The sequence below is a fragment of the Cetorhinus maximus genome, chromosome 4, assembly GCF_964194155.1.
Source record: "Cetorhinus maximus chromosome 4, sCetMax3.hap1.1, whole genome shotgun sequence".
NCBI classification, from domain to species: Eukaryota; Metazoa; Chordata; class Chondrichthyes; order Lamniformes; family Cetorhinidae; genus Cetorhinus; species Cetorhinus maximus.
This window is the reverse complement of record NC_135882.1, coordinates 95,479,695-95,491,909: the sequence shown is the minus strand read 5'-3', so window position 1 is coordinate 95,491,909 and position 12,215 is coordinate 95,479,695. Positions and strand designations below refer to the sequence as shown.

The 12,215-nt window shown below is 48.0% G+C and overlaps 1 protein-coding gene across 1 annotated transcript in view; it reads right to left on the bottom strand.

The window, feature by feature from the left end:
- alkal1 (ALK and LTK ligand 1) overlaps positions 1 to 10,013 on the bottom strand; it is a 119,903-nt gene extending 109,890 nt beyond the window's left edge. Inside the window, exon 1 of the mRNA XM_078539714.1 lies at positions 9,957 to 10,013. The gene's annotated coding sequence lies outside the window, so the exon portion shown is untranslated. The remainder of the gene's footprint in view (positions 1 to 9,956) is intronic.
- Between the last annotated feature and the right edge of the window lie 2,202 nt (positions 10,014 to 12,215).

Below are 12,215 nucleotides of genomic sequence, written 5' to 3'. Positions count from 1 at the left end.
TTCTGGGTTTTTGGTCTCGGCCTTGTGGATGACCTTTGGGACCACCGGAACCCCCGGTGCTGGGGTTTTGACTTGCACAGTTTACCAAAGTGTCCCTGTCAGTTGCAGTGGAAGCATTGGGCAGTTCTCCCAGGACACGGATCTTTCCTGCGAGGATGCTTCGCACTGCAGCACTGGCAAGGTCACTCTGCTGGGCAGTTCAGGAATTGCTTTCCTTGACTTGGATTGCTGCTGCGTCTTTGTGACCTAAAGCTGGACTAAGGTTTGGCTTCTGTCCCAAGTTGTATTCTTTCCCCTTTGGATTGTCCTGTGTTGTGCAGATAGCTCAGGCTGTCTAGCTAGCTGGATTGCCCTGTCTAAGGTAAGATATCCCCTAGTTTGTAGGTCTGCAGGCTTTTTGCTGAAGTCTGGAGCAATGCTGTTCCATAAAAATATTTCCCTTCGATGCCTCAAATTTAGTGACTGACCTGGGCCTTGGGCGAGCCCCAGTGAGTTAGAAGTGTGGAAGTGTGATCCATATTAAAGATTTTAATTGTGCGGTAAAGCTTTAAGAGGTTACAGGCTTCCAAGATGGCATCGCCATTCACTGCAGAGCAATGGATTTCCCGCGATTGCCGGTTTTGGGGAGCTTCGCAAAATGGCGGTGGCACGTTTTGGAAGAAGAATTGTCAACAATGGCTGCTTGGGTCCGCGGCCTGTCAACTGGATTTAATCAGTGAGCTAGTGTTGCAAGTAGCAAGATGTTTGAATGAATCGCAGGCTTCCTGTTTAAGGATTTGGATGGTCATGCGGTTCCTGAGAGTAGAGTAAGTTCACTGTTAATTTATTTTTTCTGTTCAATTTGGAAGCCCCATGTTGAGGCTCAGAGTCAGGGAATCGGGATTAGCAATGAGTTTCATTCAAATGGCGCTTCCGACTGAATTAGTAAAAGGGGCTTCTCAGGGCTGGCTGCAACCTGGGGATGAAAAGGATTTAGCTCACCCTTGCAGGCAATGAACCCTCCATGCTGATGCCGTCTTCTACTGCAGAAAAGCTTCTGCCCTTAGCTTCCATGCTCTTCTCTCTGGAGGTTTCTGTGGTGGATTTTCTCAGCATCTGTAGCATCTTGGTTAGTTGGGAACTGGGAGCTTCTTTCGGTTCAGATTCCATTGAAGGTTTTTGTTTTCTTAGTCTTCTAAGACCGAGATAGATAGGTTCTTGATTGGTAAGGGGATTGGTAAGGGGATCAAAGGTTACGGGGAGAAGGCGGAAGAATGAGGTTGAGAAACTTATCAGCCAAGATTGAATGGCGGAGCAGACCCGATGGACCGAATGGCCTAATTTCTGCTCCTATGTCTCATGGTCTTATGGTCTTATGGTCCATAGGTCATAAAATTGGTTGGCATGGCAGTGAAACAGTGGCCACCACTTACCCGCCTCTTCCTGCCCATGCTGTGACTTCACCAGCAGCGGGAAAGGTGTCGGGCGGCCCACTCGTCCACAGGCCAATTGAGGCTCTTAAGTGGTCAATTAATGGCCAGTTAAGGACCTCCTGCTTCTGCTGCTAGCATTTTACACACAGCAAGGGAGGTCAGTGCCAAGTGTGCAGCACGCCAGGTGAAACCTGTGAACTGATGGCCAAGCAATGGGAGGATGCCTACTTTTTGAACCCCCTGTGCACCCCTCCATCCAAGGTATGCACCTCCCTGCTTTTCCCCTCCACCCTGCATTTACTACCCCTACCCCCCATCCCACTTGCTATGGCCTGTCAGCCTGGGCTTAGCTTGTTCAGTGCTCCTGGCTTCTTTTCTTCAGAGGACCTGCTGTAGTCCCAATGGTGGCCACCGATCCCAGTAGATTCACAGGAAGCTGAGGTATTTAGCAATGCATGTGGCAGATGTCACACAATCCTGACACTGGATGCCAATGGTAGAAAAATGTGAAAGGTAGTTGAAGGAGTTGTTGTCTAAGTTGTTCTAACACAGATGTGGCATCACCCTGCACAAGGTGCACTGCTGCAATACTGTTAGTGCATACAATCATACCTGGATCCTTTTACCCACCTCCAATATTCTCCCTCCACCTGGATCCCTCCCTCTGGCTTCTTACTTTCTCTTGATCTTTTCATTGAGAACTGTCGGCGTGACATTAGTCGTCTCAATTTCTCTGCTCCTCTCACCCATTCTAATCTGTCTCTCTCTGAATTTACTGCACTCCGTTCTCTCAGGTCCAACCCCAACATTGTCATCAAACCCGCTGACAAGGGTGGTGCTGTTGTTGTCTGGCGCACTGACCTCTACCTCGCGGAGGCTGAGCGTCAACTCGCAGGCACTTCCTCCTTACTCTCCCTGGACCATGACCCCACCACTGAACATCAAGCCATTGTTTCCAGGACTGTCACTGACCTCATCTCCTCTGGAGATCTTCCTCCCACAGCTTCCAACCTGATAGTCGCCCAACCTTGGACGGCCCGCTTCTACCTCCTACTCAAAATCCACAAACAGAACTGTCCCGGCAGACCGATCGTGTCAGCCTCTTCCTGCCCCATGGAACTCATTTCTCGTTATCTTGACTCCCTTCTCTCTCCCCTTGTCCAGTCCCTTCCCACCTACATCCGTGATTCCTCTGACACCTTACGTCACATCAACAATTTCCAGTTCCCTGGCCCCAACCGCTTTCTCTTCACCATGGACGTCCCGTCCCTCTACACCTCCATCCCCCACCAGGATGTTCTGAGGGCCCTTAGCTTCTTCCTTGAACAGAGGCCCCAACAATCCCCATCCACCACCACTCTCCTCCGTCTGGCTGAACTTGTTCTCACACTGAACAATTTCTCCTTTAACTCCTCTCACTTCCTCCAAATAAAAGGTGTGGCTATGGGTACCCGCATGGGCCCCAGCTATGCCTGTCTCTTTATGGGGTATGTGGAATATTCCTTGTTCCAGTCCTACTCCGGCCCCCTCCCACAACTCTTTCTCAGGTACATCGATGATTACTTCGGTGCGGCTTCATGCTCTCGTCGGGACCTGGAAAAATGTATTAATTTTGCTTCCAATCTCCACGCCTCCATCATTTTCACATGGTCCATCTCTGACACTTCCCTTCCCTTCCTTGACCTCTCTGTCTCAATTTTTGATGATAGACTGTCCACCAATATCCATTACAAGCCTACCGACTCCCACAGCTACCTCGACTACAGCTCCTCACACCCAGCTTCCTGTAAGGACTCCATCCCATTCTGTCAGTTCCTTCGCCTCCATCGCATCTGTTCTGATGATGCTACCTTCAAAAACAGTTCCTCTGACATGTCCTCCTTCTTCCTTAACCGAGGTTTCCCATCCACGGTCGTTGACAGGGCCCTCAACCGTGTCCAGCCCATCTCCCGCACATCCGCCCTCACGCCTTCTCCTCCCTCCCAGAAACATGATAGGGTCCCCCTTGTCCTCACTTATCACCCCACCAGCCTCCGCATTCAAAGGATCATCCTCCGCCATTTCCGCCAACTCCAGCATGATGCCACCACCAAACACATCTTCCCTTCATCCCCCCGGCGGCATTCCGTAGGGATCGTTCCCTCCGGGACACCCTGGTCCACTCCTCCATCATGCCCTACTCCTCAACCCCCACCTATGGCACCTCCCCATGCCCACGCAGAAGATGCAATACCTGCCCCTTCACTTCCTCTCTCCTCACCGTCCAAGGGCCCAAACACTCCTTTCAAGTGAAGCAGCATTTCACTTGCATTTCCCCAAACTTAGTCTACTGCATTCGTTGCTCCCAATGCGGTCTCCTCTACATTGGAGAGACCAAACGCAAACTGGGCGACCGCTTTGCAGAACACCTGCGGTCTGTCCGCAAGAAAGACCCAAACCTCCCTGTTGCTTGCCATTTTAACACTCCACCCTGCTCTCTTGCCCACATGTCTGTCCTTGGCTTGCTGCATTGTTCCAGTGAAGCCCAACGCAAACTGGAGGAACAGCACCTCATCTTCCGACTAGGCACTTTACAGCCTTCCGGGCTGAATATTGAGTTCAACAACTTTAGATCTTAAACTCCCTCCCCCATCCCCACCCCCTTCCCATTTCTTCCCCCTCCCTTTTGCTTTTTCCAATAATTTATATAGATTTTTCTTTTCCCACCTATTTCCATTATTTTTAAATCTATAACTGTAATACCCTGTCAGTCTTTCCACCCCACCCCCACTAGAGCTGTACCTTGAGTGTCCTGCCATCCATTCTTAATTAGCACATTTTGTTAGATAATATCACCACCTTTAACACCTCTTTGTTCCTTTTGTCTGTGACATCTTTTGATTATCTGCTCCTATCACTGCTTGCTTGTCCCTACACACCCCCCCAACTTCTCTCCCCACCCCCTCCCCCCCCCCACCCCCCACCCCCGCCCTCCAACCTTAAACCAGCTTATATTTCACCCCTTTCCTAACTTTACTCAGTTCTGCTGAAGGGTCATGAGGACTCGAAACGTCAACTCTTTTCTTCTCCGCCGATGCTGCCAGACCTGCTGAGTTTTTCCAGGTAATTCTGTTTTTGTTTTGGATTTCCAGCATCCGCAGTAATTTTTTGTTTTTAGTTTTTTGTTTTCATACCTGAAGGTCTTGGGTGTAAAGTCATGCTTCCTATTGGCACACTTGGCATACTGGGTATGGTTTGACTGGGCACAAGGTGGCATTTTCTCCTGCTCATTGACAGCCTCTAACATACATGTTGAATGGTCCAGGTTGTGAAGGACATTTGTGCACGTTGTTGAGCCCAAAGGTTACAATGGTCATGGTTTTAACCATGTTGCTGGTACTGACTTTCAGTATGTGCAGTTGGTTTACCTCTTTTTGGAGATGCGCATTTCCCTGAGGAAGTGTGGCTTCCATGTTAAAGGTTTATTATGTGGAAGCTTCTCACCAAGGACTGGCTGATGTGATTTGTGACCTTTCAAGAGCATAGGAGAATCTGCTCTGAATTAGCAGGCTTCTGATGATGGCTCCCTTCTGTAAAGAATCTGTTATGTCTACACTGGCTTGCCCTCAACTGGTCTCCCACTGTCACACGTTTCCTCCTCTTGTGTGTCATCTCCATGAGTCTGGAAAGGATCTCCTCCTCCTCACCATCTTCCTTCTCCACAGTTGTTTTAGCTATAGGCCCAGCTTCTGCCCCCTCTGGATATATGCCTCTCCACTGCACCATGTTGTGTAGCATGCAGCACATGATGACTATTTTGGAGACCATCACAGGAGATGCCTCCAACACAATCAAGGCACCTAAAGTGAATTTTCAAAATGCCAATAGCCTGCTCTATTGTATTGCGGGTTAGCACAAGTTGTTCTTTCGGGCTCCATTTGCAATTGCCTGGAGAGAGTCATCAGCCAACTCACCCTTGTCCTCCAGAAGCCAACCACGGACCTGTGATGGTGTCTGAAAAAGCTGAGGCAGTTGGGAATTCCTCAGGATAAAAGAGTCATGGCAGCTTCCAGGGTACTGTGCACAGACATGCAGGAAAACCTTGATGTGGTCGCACACCACCTGTGCATTCAGGGAGTGGAAGGATTCCCTGTTTATGAAGGTATCAGGCCAATGACTTGGTGTCCTTATGGCGATGTGAGTGCAGTTGATTGCCCCTGCACTTGAGGGAAGCCTGTAATTCAGCAACCCCCTTGTCCCTCTGTGTCTCCGCCACCACATCCATTGGGATGTGCTCCTCTATCTGAGCAAAAAGGGCATCTGAGACTGTCTTGATGCACCCATGTGTAACTGACTGTGATTCCACACAGACCTCCTGCTGAACCCTGAAAAGAGCAAGCTGCAAAAAATTCAGTTACTGTGACTTTCAGTGCCACTGGCAGGGCATGTGGATTGGCAGACTGCGGTGTCAGATCTTGTTACACCATGACACATATCTCGGTAACCAATTACCAAATAAATCGGGGCCACCTACTGCATTAGTTTTCAATCATGTCCAAATATGAACTCTGCAGTCGGTAGACCCTTATCCCAGGGTAAAACCTGGTTGTCCTCCTCCTCCTTTTCCTGTCTGGTGTGTACTGTGCTTCCTCCAACCCCAAGACTTGTCTCCTCCCTCTGGCCATACGTTGCTCCAACTCACATGCCTCTGTGATATGAATATGCAAAGGTGCCACCCCCATTTTGCAGCTTCTTTGCCACAATGCGCAGCCTCCCCCTTATCTGGCACACTCTTCTTCCTCCCACCTGGATGCCCAAGTAAGGAGGGCCAAAAATATCTGCCCTTCCAAAGTCACAGGCCCCCCCTTCAAAATTCCTCGGGTGTCAGCCACACAACTATGCTTGAATTTGTCAAAGTACAGTGGCATTTGGTGAATATTTTTAAAGTTCCACAAAAGGGAAACTGATCTCTCCGAAAGGATACCTGACCCCTCCAAAAGAATACCTGACCTCTCCAAAAGAATACCTGACATCTCCAAAAGGATTCGTGACCCCTCCAAAAGAATACCTGACTTCTCCAAAAGGATAACTGACCCCTCTAAAAGGGTACCTGACCCCTCTAAAAGGATACCTGACCCCTCCAAAAGGGTACCTGACCTCTCCAAAAGGGTACCTGACCCCTCCAAAGAACTCCTCTAGGTTTACATCATTTGCTGAAAGTCGCAAGTCTCACAAGTCGTGTTCCAGGAATCTCTCTGATGAAAATCACTTCTGTTAGAAGGCAGCTACACCTTTAAATGTACCACTTCCCCCGTGAACCATGCATGTGCGAAATACATCTTGCCCCTGTTCTTCCACACCCCTCCACCCACCCTGCAAAAATGGTGGGCTCCAGATTTGGGGGTGGGACTTCTGGATTCAGAGTTCTGGCGCCATTATGGCTAAGGCATGGAACCTTTCCATATCCGCAAAAATCCAGGCCTTAGGGTCAAAGAAGTTGATAAGTTCCTTGCATTGTTGCTGGAAGTAGGTGGAGGAGATGGGGATAGGGGTTTAAGAAGATTGTTTGCAGTGGAGAAGAGTAGCCGGGGGTTATCTTTGCATTCCAGGATGATCCTTGGATTGTAAGCAGTTTTGACAGATGAGAACAGGCCCCGGTAGTGCTTTTATGTCAGATTTTCAGCATCTGCAGTATTTTGCTTTTGTGTCTGGTATTTCTTATTGTGGTCCAGCCAGATCTGGTAGTGATTGATTAAACCAGTTGTCTGCCATATCCCCAAAGGGATGGAGATGAAAGCTGAACCGGGGGAACAGTCAAAGTGAGAGAAAGCAGTAGTTTTTATGGGGCTGGTGGGAAGTGACAGATGGTTGAGTTGTAGAAATAAAATGCAGTGGTGAATGGAGGGCCAACAGCTTGACAGTTGGCGTTTTGAAACTGCAGTTTGTAAGTGAATTGGGAGAGAGTTTTTTCTAGGAGTGAACGCAGAAGGAAGTAGGGTTGGGAGCGATGAGTTGAATAGGGAAGGCATCAGCAAGATTAGTCCACGTATTGCTCTGTGTGATTCTATGTGTGTAGTCACATACCAGCTGGATGTTGAGGGAGTGAAACCTTTCTTTTGCAGTACATCTCTGAATTGACATAGGGTGCTTACAAAGTGATGCGCATTACATCAGTGACACTCTGCACCATGGGGAAGCCTACATTCCTTGTGAAGTCACATGCTCAGTCCACCTGTTGCTCTCTATCAAGAGAGAATGAACTATAGTTAGATCTCTTTGACTGGAGAGCCTCAGTGACCTCCCTTTTGGAACAGTGGATGGCAAACTGCCATATTGATCGCAACAAGTATCTGTTGGTTATTGTGAAACTTAGGGCAGAATTTTTCCCTTGTCTGGCGGGCGTGCACCTGACCCAATCGGGAGTAAAATAGTGCACGATGACGAGGGTGGGCGTCCCAACATCATCACACGCTCTCGCTATATTTCGCTTGGCAGGTGCGTGCGAGAGGAGGCAGCATGCTCGCTGACAATTAAGAGGCCTATTAAGGCCCTTAGTCAATTAATTAAATCAAATTTTTCAATATAGACCAAGCGGCCTTTGTGTTTTTTGCACAACCTCATCCACAGGTGGGATAAGGTTTTGACCAGTGATTAAAAAAACAAAAACTTATTTTTAACATGTCCCCTCATGTGACAGAGTCACATGAGGGGACATGTTTTCCTTATTTTTCAAGTCTTCACTTGTAATGTGAAAAACCTTCAGCTCGCTGAGGCAGCTCTGTGCATTCAGGGAGCTTTCACTGAGCACACCTGAGTGCATGCGCTGACTTCCGCCCTCACCCTTCCCTCCCCCGCCACCCCCCGACCCCCCAGGCAGCGCTGAGTGTTTCAGTGCACATTTCATGCTGGCTGGCCGTTAATTGGCCAGCCCAACGTGAAATCATGGTTGGGGCCTGATCGTGGGCGGCGCTCCATTGCACAGCCCCTCTCAGGCCCGCCTGCCGCACCCGCCCGATGAGGTAAAAATTCTGCCCTTAGTATTATGAGAATCAAATGCCAAAGCCCAATTCTATATATAAGTTAAATAAAATCTTTTTACTCTCATCTCCTCTCATGACTGTGCCTCCAGCAAATAACCTCAAAGCATTGCACAACCATCAAGGGAAAAACTGGTGAGCAGATCCCTGACAATTAAAAATAACTTTTGCTGTTCTCCTAAGTTAGATAAGTCTGTCAAACTAACTAGGAAAATTAGAAGAAATGCTTAGGAGTAAAATTGGATACCTCCAAAATGGGGCGCAGAGACTGCAATTTATACTTAACCCGTGCAGTTGATTGCTCGTTAACTGCTTGCTGCCTGCTTATTATCATGGTTTCTGCATGAATCTAGCACTGCTCATAGTACACATTGGCTGCATGCATCAATGGGGGGACCCAGAATCACGAGTACCAGCCTGTACATATTAAATGGGGGAGCATTGTGGCTGCTGGTAGAGGATTTATGAAAGCAACTGATTACAACAAAAGCCTTTAAGTCACCTGAAAGGTACACCATGGCCTGAATATTGCGCTTGTCAGGCGCGGCCGATTGGCCGTGCCTGGGAGTGGATGGGAAATGGTCCGCCAACCTCAATCGGCTGCTGACTGAGATTTCACGCTGGCTAGCCAACCAGTGCAAAACTCACCCGGAGAAAGGCTCAGCACTGCTGGTGGGGGTGGGAAGAGGGTGGGGGCCAACGTTACCACGGGAGCTGGTGAGCGCTTCCACTGAGCTCCCTGAGGACAGACAGATGCCTCAGGGAGCTGCAGACCTCCAAATAATAAAAGGAAGCACAAAAATGCTGCAAAAATTGCCCATGCAGTACAATCAAGCACCTGAAAGCATACCTCATAAAAATGCTGTCCCCAGATATTTATTTTCATTTTATACCCTAACGGAGATTTCGTCCGCCCTTGGATGATGTTTCATCACAAATGTGAAGGCCGTCTGGCCGATTGGCCCATCCGCCAACCATAATGTTGGACGGGCCACGAAAAATCACTTACGCTTGGACCATTAATGAACTTAATTGCCGCTTAATTGTCAGTGGCCGCTCTTCCAACTGCTGCGCACGCCTGCCGAGCGACAATTTTGCGTGAGTGCGCGATAAATCGGGACGCTTGCCCGATGTCATCTCACGTGCTTTCCCCCCCATTCGGGTCAGGCCAGCGAAATGTAAAATTCTGCCCCACCAGTCAGACTGCTATCTGTAGACAATTGAAAGTTTAGGCAAGTATGGAGTTGCAGATCCCACCACCCTCTGGGTGAAGAGGTTTCTCCTCAATTCCCTTCTAATCCTCCTATCAATTACTTTATATCTTTGCGCTCCTGGTTATTGACTTCTCTGCTAAATGAAATAGGTTCTTCCAGTCCATTCTATCTAGGCCCCTCATAATTTTACACACCTCAATTAAATCTCTCCTCAGCCTCCTCTGTTCTAAACAAAACCACCTCAGCCTATCCAAGCTTTCCTTAAAACTAAAATTCTTATTTGCTGGTAACATCCTCATAAATCTCCTCCATACCCTCTCCAGTGCAATCACGTCCTTCCTGTAATGCGATGACCAGAACTGTGTGCAGTACTCCAGCTATGGTCTAATTAATGTTTTGTACAGTTCCAGTATAAATTCCCTTGCTTTGTTTGCCCTCCCTAAACACATTACCACACGCTTCGGTGGATTGAATTCCATTTGCCAATTTTCTGCCCATCTGACCAGTCTTTTGAAATCTTCCTGTAGTCTACAGCTTTGCTCCTCACTATCAACCACATGGCCAGTTTTTGTATACGCCACAAACATCTTAATCTTATCACCTATACTTAAGTATGAATTATTGATCTTATTACAAAAGCAAGGAGTTTTTTATAAAATCGTTTACAATCTATGGATGTAATATTTATTGCCCATTCCTAACTGTCCCTGAGAAGATAATGCTGAGCTGCTTTATTGACAACTGAGAAGCTTGCCAGGCATTTCAGAGGGTAGTTAATAATCAACCATATTGCTGTTGTCCTGGAGTCACACATATGCCAGACCCAGTAAGGACAGCAGATTTTCTTCCCTAAAGGATATTAGTGAAGCAAGTGGGTTTTTATGAAAATCCAGTAGTTCCAAGGTCACCGTTAATAACATCAGCTTTTTATTCCAGATTTATTGAACAAACTGAATTTAAATTCATCTGCAGCTGTGGTGGGATTTGAACTCATGTCTCCAGATCATTAGCCCAGCACTCCTTTGTTATGAGGTCCATAACTTAACCATTAAGTTACATTCCCAACACTGAGCACTAGCTCTGTGAAGCCCTGCTGGAAGCAACATTCCAATCACAAAAACACTCATCAGCCATTACCCTTTGCTTCCTGCCACTGAGTCAATTATAGATTCAACCTGCCACTTTCCCCTGGATCCCATGGGCTTTGACTTAAAGTTTGCCATGTGTCTACCTGGTTAAATGCCTTGCTAAAATCTATGTATGCTACATCAAACATGGTACCCTCATCGACCTCAAAAAATTCAATCAAGTTAATCAGTCACAAAAAAAATCCACGCTGACTGCCCTTGATTAATCTGTGCCTTTCTAAAAGATGATTAATACTTTTTTCCAATAATTCCCAACCATCAAGGATTGGCTGATTGGCCAGCAAGTACTCATTCTATTCATTTCTTCTCTGTTAAACAGAGATACAACATTAGCAAACCACCAATTCAACACCATCATGCCTGCAGCCAGAGAGGGTTGGAAAATGGTGGTCACAGCCTCCTTTATTTCTACCTTTGCTTCTCTAACAGCCTGGGATACATTTCACTCAGGTCTGGTGATTTATCTACTTTCAAAGATGCTAATCTCCTTAATATTTTCACCTCTCACCTATGTTTATTCCATCCAGTAAGTCATACTCCTCCTCCTTAACAACAATAGGCGGGATTTTTCCCTCCTGTCACTAGGTGCGGTGGCGAGCAGGAAAAGTGGCGTTTTTCCTGCCAGCTACAATGGTGGGTTTTTGCACCTGATTTTCCGCTTCCCGGATTATTAAATTATGCATCAGCCAGGAACATATCTTATTGGGGGCAGGAGGCCTCTGATTTGCCCGCCCCGCCATGACCTCAGCAGATCATCACTCTGGGCGCCATATTTAAACCACACCCTTGCACAGCTTTCTCAATGTCTTCATCCCAGGACTGATCCAGGCAAGAGATGGCCCCCAAAGCCAAGAAACATTCTGCTCCCAAGTTCAGTGATGCCTCGATGGGCTGCCTTCTGGATGCCATGGAAGCCCGCCAGGAGGTTCCCTACCCCCATGATGGCTGGAGGAGGTCCACAAACCTCTCAGCTGAAGCTTGGGAGATGAAGGCCATGGTGGTGAGCGCCAACGCTGCACAGAAGAGGCCATCCAGTGCAGAAAGTGGATGAATGCTCTCAACAATTCCGCCTAGGGACATCGCCACTCACTCCCTCACACACACATCTTCACATCTACATGTGGGATCATATCCTGTGCAGCTTACGCCCCCATCCCCCTCTCACCACCCACACAAGGCAGGCATCCTTATCCTCTGCCTTGGCATGTGTCCTGCTCATATTCTGTCCCTCTGTCTTTATGCAGGACAGGCTCACCCACAATAGGAGGGAGAGGTCCCAGACCAGTGGATGCATGACCAAAATAAAGTCCCTCACTCCCTTTGAGGAGTGGCTCTTGAGCTGACCGGAGAGGACCAGGACCATACATGTGGTGACGGTAAGGTCAGTGGCACACAGTCATGTGAGGATCCTGCACCAGCTGGTTC